A 12,947-nucleotide genomic window follows, 5' to 3' on the forward strand; every position below is an offset into this window, starting at 1 on the left:
AGAAGACTGAATATATTCTTTTGGGAGTGGTCTTTTTGTGGAGATCAAGATGTGCATACTTTTGGTGAAAGAAGTTTTTTGTTTGTATAGATTATAAGGACTCGTGATGGGGAACTAGGATTCATTGATTTGAGCAGACTCAGGGATATAGGAATATTCAACAAGGTTTTCAATTTTAGAGGCTATGTGTTTGGAACATGACTTTGGAAGAGATAGAGTAGATGAAAGAGAAATATGAGAGGAAGATGATGAAGGAGTTGAGATTGAAGATGAGGTTGCTTCCATGTTTGGTTAATCCTCTTCTAGGAGATCAAATAATTTTACTTAGAATTTTAAATGATACCACCTCTGCGTTGGGTGTTTGGCTCTGATACCAGTGGGTAGTTGTACATGGCGTTGTTATACTAGATCTATAATAGAACAAAGTCTGTCCTTAGGACCAATAGCCCGCAAGTTCTAGTTTCCAGCCAATATACACTTATCCATCAAATACCAAATCCGAAAATCATTATTTGAAAACAATTTTTCACGATACCACCCGAAAATACGGCACTCTTGGCCTTCAAAAAGGGTGAATGTTGTGAGAAAATAATTTCATTTTACAAAAATCAGTTTTGGGGGATAAAACAGGACCTTTCTAATGCACAGGATCCTTAGGCTTAAGGCAAGTGCACAGCATACTCAGTTTAGAAAATTAGAGGTGAGCGTATCATTATTAACTCCAAATAATTTATTTGATTCCTAGAAGAGAGAAAAAGGTTTAAAGAAACATGATGTGAAGAAAACCAAATTTTTATTCCAAATTAACTCCTGCCTTACAAAGGGATAGAGAGATCCTTATATAGAGATCTCAAGGAAGGAGAGATAAGGTGGGACCCTTATCTTTTACAAAAGCACACCATGCCAAAAGAAAAGGAAAAGCAGAAAACACACTTTAGACAAGACACAGGACCCTTGTCTAATTATTAAAGCAAACTTTAAAAAAGCAAAAGCTAAAGATTCCCATGCGTGTCTGTAATCATGGAGTGGATGGGTAGTGTGATGGAGACACATAGCCAGTTTCTTTCTCATATTGTCGTTTAGCGCGGCAGATCTGTCTGTGATCAAGATAAGCTTCAGCTTGCAGGTAGGCTTCTTCGTCAGCATTAGTCATCTCTTTTGGGCTGATGTAGCAGGAGGATCTGGGTCTGTGAAAGTGTAATAGGGATTTTCAGTATGGAGAAGAGACTGAAAATCTTCCCATGGATCATGAGCGTCTTGGAATAGGACGTTAGTGTAGTCAGGACGTTGTTCCATGACAAGGATTCCTTGAGGACTTGAAATGGAACCTGGGGTACAAGTCTGTTTCTTTGGCACAATTTCCAAGATGTGTGATGGTCCAACAGAGGTGTGATGGATGTTTGTGGCAGGTGGCTGAATATTGTTGAGTTCCATTAGGTATGAATTGAGAACAGAGGTAACAGATGTATCATGGATTAGGGTATAAGGGTGAGGACAAGTTTTCCATTCATAGGCCATATCTTGTGTCCAGAAGTCTCTTGTTTCTGGGTGCTGGAAGTAAGGTCTATGAACGATGAAGACTGTAGTGAATAGGTTGGCTTCTTGTTCTAGCATTCTGTCTAATCCGTGAAAATTACACAGATTTTTGAGTTGTTTTCGCCACCATGTGAGTGGTGAATACCACTCAAGGAGAGTCCAAAGAAGATCTAATGAGAACTCAGGAGTAGTGATGTGTGTGAGGATTGGTTTAACAGGAAAGACCAGTTTGGTAGCATACAGGGTAGTGAGACACCACATGTACCATTACTCATCTTCGCAGATAGACCAATCAATCATGCTCAAAGCCATGCAACAACAATTTGAGCACATGAATCTGATGTTTGGAGAGATCCGTGACAAATTAGAGAGGCAAGGGGTAATCAAGGGCGTGCTATCATGGGTACTGTTGACATATGTGGAAGAGATAATAGAAGGGCAAGACATATAGATCATGATTTGGGGAGTATCAAACTGAAAATTCCTTCTTTTCATGGTAAAAATGTGGGGAGTATCAAATTGGAAGCTTATTTGGAGTGGGAAAAAAAGGTGGAGCTAGTATTTGATTGCCACAACTACTCTGAGGAGAAAAAGGTAAAACTAACTGCTGTTGAATTTACTGATTATGCTATTATTTGGTGGGATCAACTTGTTTTGAGTAGGAGACAAAATTGTGAAAGGCCTATAACCACTTGAGAGGAGATTATGGCCATCATGAGGAGGAGATTTGTTCCTAGTCATTATTTTAGGGAGCTGCACCAAAGGCTTCAAAGTCTTACACAAGGTTCTATAAGTGTGGAAGATTACCACAAGGAGATGGAAACAATCATGATTCGAGCCAACATTGAAGAAGAATGAGAGGCCACTATGGCAAGATTTTTACATGCTTAAAATCAAGATATTGCTAATGTGGTTGACTTGCAGCACTATGTTGAGTTGGAAGACATGGTTCACATAGCCATGAAAGTGGAACGACAACTAAAAAAGAAAGGTTCCACTAGAACCAATTTGGGTTCATCTTCCTCACGGAAGTCAAAATGGAGCAAAGATGAAAAGGTTGTTTCAAAGCGTAAGATTGAGCCAATCAAGGATCATAAAGAGGGAGGCAACCAAAGCAAAGGTAAATCTAATTCCCAACACTCTAGAAATAGAGATATTAAGTGTTTTAAATGTTTGGGGATAGGTCATATTGCATCTCAATGCCCAAATAAGAGAGTAATGATCTTGAGGGATGATGGTGATGTTGAAACCAAGAGTGAATCAGATGATGATCCTATGCCACCTTTGGAGGATGCTAATGATGGTGTAGAATATCTTGTTGATGGTAAATTGATGGTTGCTAGGCGTGCTCTCAACATGCAAGTAAAAGAGGATGCAAAGGTATAACGTGATAACATCTTTCATACTAGATGCCACATCAAAGATAAGGTATGTAGTATGATAATTGATGGTGGAAGTTGTACTAATGTAGCTAGCACTAGTTTAGTTGAAAAATTAAATTTGAAAACTTTGAAACATCCGAGGCCATATAAGCTACAATGGTGAATGATTGTGGGGAAGTTAAAGTAAATAAACAAGTTCTGGTTTCATTCTCTATTGGGAGATACAAGGATGAGGTTCTATGTGATGTAGTACTCATGCATGCTGGACGCATTCTTTTGGGTCGACCTTGGCAATATGATAGGCATGTGACACATGATGGTTACTTAAATAGATATTCTTTTATAATGAATAAAAGGCAAATCACTCTTGTACCATTAACACCTAGGCAAGTGTATGGGGATCAAATGTCAATAAAAAAAAGAGAGTGATACAAAAAATGAAAATGAGAGTACAAAAGAAGGAGAGATTGAGAGAAAAGCAAGTGAAAAGATAGAAAAAAATATTGTGGAGAGAAAAGAGAGGCAGCAAGTGAACTTGTTTGCAAAAGAGAGCAAGGTTAAGAGGGCTTTCTTTTCAAGTCGTTGTACTTTTGTGCAAAGAGGCTTGTTTACACACTAATAAGCTCAACTTTTCTTTACCTAGTGCTATTGTGACTCTTTTGCAGGACTTTGATGATGTGTTTCCAAATGAAGTCCCTAATGCTTTGCCACCTATTAGGGGAATTGAGCATCAAATAGACTTCGTCCCTGGAGCTACCATTCCTAATAGACCTGCATATAGAAGTAACCCCGAGGAGACAAAGGAGTTTCAAAGGCAAGTTGAAGAACTCTTGACAAAAGGATATGTGAGGGAGAGCATGAGTCCATGTGCAGTACTAGTTTTACTAGTGCCCAAAAAGGATGAAGCATGGAGGATGTGCGTTGACTGTCATGCAATTAATAAAATCACTGTAAAGTATCGACATCCTATTCCTAGACTTGATGACATGCTTGATGAATTGCATGGTTCTTGTGTGTTTAGTAAAATTGATCTTAAAAGTGGATATCATCAAATTAGGATTAGAGAGGGAGATGAGTGGAAAACTGCCTTTAAAACAAAATATGGTTTATATGAGTGGTTAGTGATGCCATTTGGGTTATCTAATGCACCTAGCACTTTTATGAGGTTAATGAACCATGTTTTGCGTGCTTTTATTGGTAAATTCGTAGTTGTCTATTTTGATGATATTTTGATCTATAGCAAAGGCTTAGATGAACAAATTGAACATTTGCAAAGTGTATTGACTGTTTTAAGGAAGGAAAAGTTGTATGCTAATTTGAAGAAGTGTTCCTTTTGTAAAAATCAGATTGTTTTTCCTGGTTATGTTGTAAGTGCTAAAGGAATTGAGGTTGATGAAGAGAAGGTAAAGGCTATTAAAGAGTGGCCTACACCTAAAAGTGTAAGTGAGGTAAGAAGTTTTCATGGTTTGGCTAGTTTTTATAGAAGATTTGTGAAAGATTTTAGCACCCTTGCTGCACCATTAACTGAAATAGTGAAGAAACATGTGAGATTTAAGTGGGGTAGTGAACAAGAATGGGCATTTAATCTAATTAAGGAGAAATTGGTTTTTGCACCATTCCTTGCTTTACGTGATTTTACTAAAACTTTTGAAATTGAGTGTAATGCTTCAGGTATAGGTATTGGGGCTATTTTGATGAAAGAAGGGTGTCCAATTGCTTACTTTAGTGAGAAATTGAGTGGAGCAGCCCTAAACTTGGCAACATTATCTTATACCTAAAGAGTTTGTTATACACACTGATCATGGGTCCTTGAAGCATTTGAAAGGGCAAGGTAAGTTACATAAGAGACATGCCAAATGGGTTGAATTTATTGAGCCATTTCCTTATGTGATCAAATATAAACAAGGTAAGGAGAATGTGGTGGCTGATGTATTATCTAGAAGGTATGCACTTATCTCTACATTAAATGCAAAGTTATTAGGATTTGAGTACATTAAAGAATTATATGTTAACGATCTTGATTTTGCTAATGTGTTTAATGCTTATGAGAAAATTGCATTTGGTAAGTTCTATAGGCATGATGGGCTTTTATTTAGAGAAAATAAATTGTGTGTGCCTCATAGTTCTTTGCGTGAATTGCTTGTGCGTGAAGCTCATGGGGGTGGTTTAATGGGACATTTTGGCATTGCAAAGACTTTAGATGTTTTAAAAGAACACTTCGTTTGGTCACATATGAAACGTGATGTTGAAAGAATATGCGAGAAGTGTATCACTTGTAAACATGCTAAGTCTAGAGTTTTACCCCATGGATTGTATAACCCTCTGCCCATACCTAGTGAACCTTGGGTTGATATTTCTATGGATTTCGTTTTGGGTTTACCTAGGTCAAAAAGGGGAAATGATTCTGTTTTTGTTGTTGTTGATAGGTTTTCAAAGATGGCACATTTCATTCCATGTCACAAAACTGATGATGCAACAAACATAGCTAATTTGTTTTTCAAGAAAATAGTCAGGTTGCATGGAGTACCAAGGAACATAGTTTCATATCGAGATGCTAAGTTCTTGAACCACTTTTGGAAAACTTTGTGGGGTAAGTTGGGTACTAAACTTTTGTTTTCTACTACTTGTTATCCATAAATTGATGGACAAACCGAGGTTGTAAATAGAACACTATCTACTTTGTTGCGTGCCATTATTCAAAAGAACTTGAAAACTTGGGAAGAATGTTTGCCACATGTTGAATTTGCTTAAGATAGAACTGTCCATTCAGCTACTAAATTTTCACCATTTGAGATTGTATATGGTTTTAATCCATCAACTCCTTTGGATTTATTACCTTTACCTATTGATGAGCGTGCTAGTATGGATGGTAAAAAGAAAGATGAATTTGTCAAGCAATTGCATGAGAGAACACGTCAACACATAGAAAAGAGAACTTAACAATATGCTACTCAAGCCAACAAAGGACATAAACAAGTGATTTTTTAGCCTAGAGATTGGGTTTAGGTGCATATGAGAAAGGAGAGGTTCCCAGCACAAAGTCGTTCCAAGTTGCTTCCAAGGGGAGATGGTCCATTTCAAGTGGTTGCACGGATCAATGATAATGCCTACAAATTGGATCTTCCTGGTGAGTATAATGTGAGTGCTACTTTTAATGTTTCTGATCTTTCTCCTTTCGATGTAGGTGAAGATTTGAGGACGAATCCTTTTGAAGAGATTTCTCCTTTCTGATGAGAACCATCAAGGGAATGCCATTAAAACTTCAAGTGATCCTTTGCACATTCATGGAGGCCCAATTACAAGAACAAGAGCCAAAAAGATGCAAGCTGCTTTAAATGGATTAATTGAGAAAATATGGATTGAAAATGCAATTCAAGATGCACGACATCATGAATTGGGCTCGCTGAGAAGACAAGGCATTGTGGGCATTATTCAAGTTATTGGGCAGCCAAATACACAATTTGTATCAAATGCAGAAAGGTCAAATTCGGAATAAAAACTATATTGATTGAGCCGCCAGTAATGTGCAAGCTATATACCGTTGGAAAGATAATTAAGTTAGCTTTCTAATCAATTTTACAACGCTGGATTTGGAGTTCTCTAGAAGGAGTTATGACCAATTCATTACAGCTTGTTCAGACTTGGGATTTTCAGCGACTCCTTTGTTTTTCAACTTCATTTGTTTGTTTTGTTTCAAGTTTGTCAATGTGTAAGGTAAGTCTACCATCAATGATGGTGGGCTAACATTAAGTTTGTCAATGATAGCATTAATTATAGTAGGCTAGCATTAAGCTTGTCAAAGACAGCATTAATTATGGTGGGTTGGTGAAGACTTTTGAAACATCCTTTGACAAACCTACTTGGAGGGTTGTTCCAATGTTGCCATTTTTATTTTTAGGATCTTGGGTTTCTTTTAGCCTATTTAAACTGAACAACTTGAGACAAAAGTTGACTCCCAAACCTTTTGAATCAATCCTCAACTGGCAAACCCACAATGCCAGAGCACAGAATGATACCTTTTTGAATATTAATTCCAAAGTTGACAAAATCAGTTTGCGAACTGAACAACTTGAAACAAAAGTTGACTCCATCGCTGCACAAATGGAGTAGATCCACCAAAATCTCTAGTCCCGAATTGCTCAACTCGATTCTGAGTTACGAACCATGCTTGCCCAGCGCTACTATGGCCCTGAATTTGACCAAAAGGAACGGGAAATCAGACGTTTAAAAGCTGAGCTTGATCAGATTGACTCTGAAAAACAAAGACCTACTCTTTTTACCACATCACCTCCTATCCCTTCCATAGGTCCAACTTATCATCCATTTGCCTCTATGCTTTCCCCCATCAGACAGTACGATCCTTCCAAGTTATTTGGCATGACTCATACTCTTTTCAGAGACAATCCCTTACCACCACCACCTAAACCTAAACCACGACCTAAACCTCAATCGCGACCCATCACAATTCATCCTTTCTCCATTTCCATCCCTGGCCAACCCTCTCCTGGTTATACACCGGCATCACCGCTAACACCTCCATCAGCTCCTTTATCCCAACCTCCTACCCAATCCAAGGATAAAGAACCAATGCACCAGTTTAGTGCCCACACAGTAGACCACTCCTCTACTACAGATGACCAAACTTCTGATTCAAATCTAGTTGTTTCTGATAGCCATACCGAAACTGACACAGAATCTTCAGCATCCACCAGTGACTCTGAAAAGTCCTATGCTGATATCACCAGAATCTTGATGGCCCAACCTGATCAACCTCCTCAAGGCCAAACCTCCCATCCAGAACCATATGTTGATATTCCCTCTTAAGTTGAAGAAGAAATGCCTGAATCTTCTGCCACAAACCAACCTCCTCCAGCTCAAGCCCAGACCAGTTCCACAAATCAAAAATCATCGAATGGTCCATGGTTCACATTCGATGATCTTCCATCTCATAAATGGCGTGACCGACTTAATGAAATGTCCGCCTGGATTGACCTCCAAATGCTACGGCCAGGAGCCACAACTCAATCAGTCCTTAGAGAATTTGCTACTCGTTTTACGGGTGCTCTGAGAGATTGGTTTGATTCTCTAGGGCGCTATCACCAATTACAGTTTGTTGATTTACCAGAAGTCTCAAGTGCTCTTACGGTCCTCCATGATCAATTCCTTGGAGACCCCTCTGCAGTTTTTGAAGCTGCACGACGGGACTATCTCAACATGAAATGATGTTCCCTCAATGCTAAGGATCTTGATTTCCATTACAAGCGAATGTTCTTGCTGTTTTATAAGCTTAATGGATTCAATGAACCAACATTAAAGCATGTCTTTTTGGCCTCCCTACCAGACGAACTCCAACCAGACATACAGAGACAACTCACCGCATCCAATCTTGCTCTTGACAACATTTCCCTTGGCAAAATCTTACAGCTTGCCAAAACTTGTCTTGACAAACTTTGTGAGCAGAAACAATTTTTCAAAGAACTATTGAAAGATAAAGAACCATTCCGGAGTGCTTGCAAAAAGCCTTACTTACTGATCAAATGCCAGAAGAAAAAGGATTGTGATTGCAGTTCTAAAAAGAAAAGGCATTTTAGGAAATTCAAAAATCCAGACCATTCATCCAGATCTCGCAGATCCAGAAATCCTTACAGATTCTTCTGAAAGAAGTCATCTTCTTCCAGAGACTTTAAACGAAGAAAATCAAGTAGGTGTTTCATCTGCAAGAGAAAAGGTCATTTTGCCAAAGATTGTCCCAACAAAAGAGAAAAATTTATTCGGCTAGTTGAGCATCTTCAAGCCACTACAGACTACTCTCCTAAGAAGGATGAACTGGAATTCTATTTCTCTGAACAAGATGAACCCAATGATGAAACAGTGTTCGCACTACAGAATTCTTCTGATGACTTCGACAGTGATCAGTCCCAAATCATTTTCCACCAACAGTTACTATCCCTTGACACTACTGTTCCTATACCTTCCATCAAACTCCAGATCTTGCCCTCAAAATTCCAAAGGCCCATTCCAACAATTGGTCTCATAGACACTGGTGCCCAACGCAGCATGTTAAACCCCCATCTTCTCCCACCAGACTACTGGACAAACTATAAAGAACATTTTAAAGCTGTCAATGGCAAACTATTCACCACCTCTCTGATTACCAAAAAACCCATTGGTATTCAAATTTGCCCCAATTGTGTCATTTGGACCAAAGTTATCGGTTCAACCCTTCCTAATAAGGATCTCTTGTTAGGTTTTGACATCCTTCACCAGATCAAACACCTTCAAATCTTTCCCAATGGAATTCGAGTCAAGTCCATGTTCAAACCTTTCACAGACATTCTGAAACTCTACAATCTATCTGAAACCCCTCAATCCTACCAGGATATTTCCATCAAGCTTTTGAGTTTCTATCCAGAGTCCCATTCTGAGTTCACCCATCCAAACCCATTGTGGAAAAATAAGTCTTTCTTCATCAAGTTACCTTTCAAACTCAATGAAGACATTAACCCAACCAAAGCTACTCACCCAGGAATGAGTCCTTCTGACTTACTCCTCGCCTAACAGGAATGTTTCCAATTGTTAGCCCAATGTCTAATTGAGCCTACGCATTCTCAATGGGCTTGCCAAGCCTTTTATGTTGAAAAAGATTCTAAAATTGTTCGAGGAAAGAAACGCCTAGTCATTGACTACCAGCCATTAAACATGTTTTTGCAAGATGACAAGTTTCCCTTATCCCGTAGATAAAGCATGTTTACTTTTCTCAAAAATGCCCAGATCTTTTCAAAATTTGATTTAAAATCAGGTTTCTGGCAATTAGGCATTGAACCCTCTGAGCGTTACAAAACTGCTTTTTGTATCCCAAATGCCCATTTCCAATGGATAGTCCTACCCTTTGGCCTCAAAACTGCCCCATCCATTTTCCAAAAATCCATGGTCCAAATCTTTCAGCCTATCCTACATCATGCATTGATTTACATTGACGATATCTTGCTTTTTTCAGGATCACATGATGAACATCGCCAGCTGTTAACTCAATTCTATGATATTGTCCAAAGTCATGGAATTATGATGTCTGCCAAGAAAAGCACCATTGCCACGGAGAACATTGAATTCCTTGGCATGATCATAAAAGATGGCCATTATCAGCCAGGAAAACACATTGCCCAAGAATTGCTTCACTTTCCAGATCAGCAACTTTCCAAAAAGCAGGTTCAACAGTTTCTCGGCATTATCAATTACATCCGTGATTTCATCCCACATGTGGACCACTACACTTGCCACCTCTCGGCTTGATTGAAAAAGAAGCCCCCCGAGTGGAATGCTGACCACACAAATGCTGTCACTACTCTTAAGCAAATTGCGCAAAATTCGCCTCCTTTAAAGTTGATTAATGATGGAAAGCACATTTTATAGACAGACGTAAGTGATGAATCATGGGGTGCCATCCTCCTTGAAGAACTCCATGGAAAAGAACACTTTATCGCTTACGCTAGTGGACAATTTTCTGACACACAGAAGCATTACCATAGCGTGTTCAAAGAAATTTAGCGGTAAAGAATGGCATCAAAAAGTTCGAGTATCATCTGATTGGACACCATTTTCTCATCCGAATGGACAGTTCAGCCTTCCCCAATATTCTCAATTTCAAAGGTAAAACTGTTCCCGAAAAGATGTTACTCAGATTAAAAGATTGGTTTTCCAAATATGATTTTTTGGTCAAGCATATAAAGGGATCCCAAAACCTCATCCCGGACATGCTATCAAGACTCTCAAAACCTGAAAAACCTCTCACCATGTTTTCTACTACATACCACTTTCCGATCATCTCCATGGCTACATCACTACCCCCAGAAGCTCTCACCAAGAAAACTTTTCCTTTCGACAAAAACTTCTCTTTTGTCTTTGCCATCCAAGAATTTGCAAAGAAAGCTCTCTTTCGCTTCTTCATGAAAGCCTACCTTGTCACAGAACCCTTTCCGTTTTCCACCTTTCACCCAGAAAATATGTTCCTTACAGGTTTAACCCTTGATCCATCCAAAGAAACCACTGAAGATGTGTTATGGTACATCTGGTGCCTAACTATCCTTTATGCAACCAAGTTAGTCCTACCAATTACTCCCACTTTGGAACATCTCCTTACTCCAGACAAAGCCACCTCTCTTACCTGGACCTTACTTGAATGGTTTTCCCCCATCCCATGGTGGAGAAAGAAGCTACAACAACTGCCAGAAATTTACAATCTTGAACGTATGCCTGCCTCAGAAGCCCAACTGTTCACATCAGTATTTATCATTCACAGGCCATACTTCCAACATCCAGACACAAATCTCTTTTGGACTCAAGACCAGGTATATGAATGGTTTACTGCCCCTCACCCAGCTGTCATTGACAATGAAATCCAATCCAACCTGCACAATTATCTTTATCAGTTAAACCACCAAACTCCACCACACAAAGACATCTTCCACACCTCCTTAGGTCTTCAACATGATCTCATCATGATCCCCACTCCATCCGCCATATCTAAACCAAAGTCCACAGGCATCATCATCAAAGAAGAAAAACTAGATTACACTGACTTCCTTTACCAAGACTCCCAAGACCCATGGGAAGAATTCCTTCCCCTCAGCCAACATCTCCAACAGTTTCCACAACCATCTATGAATGAACCAGGCTCATCATCCCAACCCTCAAAAGTTGACAAAGCCACTCAAATGCCAAGTCCTAAGTCATCACCCTCCAAACCAGGATGTCGAAAAGATTCCCCTTATCCACCTTACCGTGGTCCCCACTGTAAGCATCCAAAGCTCTCCAAAACCTTTTTCCCACCAACCTCTTGTGACAATCCCTATGAAACAGAAAGCTCATCTGAAGACGACTACATGAACCTCTGCTCTCCATAAAGTAGTTTGTCAAAAGCTCATCTGAAGACGACTACATGAACCTCCGCTCTCCATAAAGTAGTTTGTCTAGTAGTTTGTCTTATTATGCTTTTGTCTTGTATAATTATTAGAGTTTGCTTTTACTTTAAGCTTTTGCTTTTGTCAAAGTCATGCTTTAATTATTAAAGCACACTTTGTCACTTTGTAATAATTAAAGTTGCGTCATGATGTATCTTTTACTTTTGCTTTTGTAAAAGATAGGGGTCCTGTCCTATCTCTCCGAGAATTCTCCTATATAAAGGATTCTCCCCTCGCTTGTAAGATATAGAAGTTTTTCGAAGCAATAAACTCTTGTGTGTTTTCATAAAACCATGAATTTCTAAACTCTCTTCTCTCTCTCTGCAAATGAAGATCTAAAGAAAGAAAAGGAACAAAGAATTGAATTTGTACATTTTGAAAACTTAAGGAAGTATGCTCTGCACTTGCCTTCCAGCAAGGATCCTGTGCATCAGAAAACTTTTGATCATTTCTTATCTGGTTTGGTACCCTGTTTTAGACTAAAGGAAAGTCTGTTTTGGGTTATATAACCCGACATGAAAAAGTTTCAAAGTTTTTTATCTTAGAGGTATATCGGCTGGAAACCCGAACTTGCGGACTACTGGTCCAAAGTGCAGTTTTAACTATTGTAGTTCTGGTATAACAACGCCACGTATTCTCGCTGATCTTTCTAGTTTTAACTGTTGTAGTTCTGGTATAACAATGCCACGTATTCTCGCTGATCTTTTGGAATGAACTTATCAAGAATTTGCATTCTTGTGACATTCCAAATTTAGACTTATCACTCACCTTCTCATCTATTTCTTGAGTGTTGCATCAATATCATTCTCTATACCTTTGGTTCATGCTTTTCTTAAGCATTGGGTCAAGGTTTTGTTTGTCAAGATAACTACAATTTAAGTGTGAGTTTCAAAGTTTCATTATGGGATTTCGTATCAAGATAACATATCAGGAATGAGATTTTGATCTCCCTTGATATGTTGTACTGAAAAATCATATTTGGAAAACCATGTTTTAAGGCGGAGAAGGTGTTTGTCTGGAAGTGTCTTATTTTTTAAATCAAGAATTCTCATAAAAGAGGAGTTGTCTAACT

At 38.8% G+C, this 12,947-nt stretch overlaps 1 pseudogene; it reads left to right on the forward strand.

The window, feature by feature from the left end:
* Window positions 1–1,935: 1,935 nt before the first annotated feature.
* Window positions 1,936–6,267, forward strand: LOC112100940 (annotated as a pseudogene).
* The last annotated feature ends 6,680 nt before the right edge of the window (window positions 6,268–12,947 follow it).

This window comes from Citrus clementina, unplaced genomic scaffold (assembly GCF_000493195.1).
Source record: "Citrus clementina cultivar Clemenules unplaced genomic scaffold, Citrus_clementina_v1.0 scaffold_2, whole genome shotgun sequence".
NCBI classification, from domain to species: domain Eukaryota; kingdom Viridiplantae; phylum Streptophyta; class Magnoliopsida; order Sapindales; family Rutaceae; genus Citrus; species Citrus x clementina.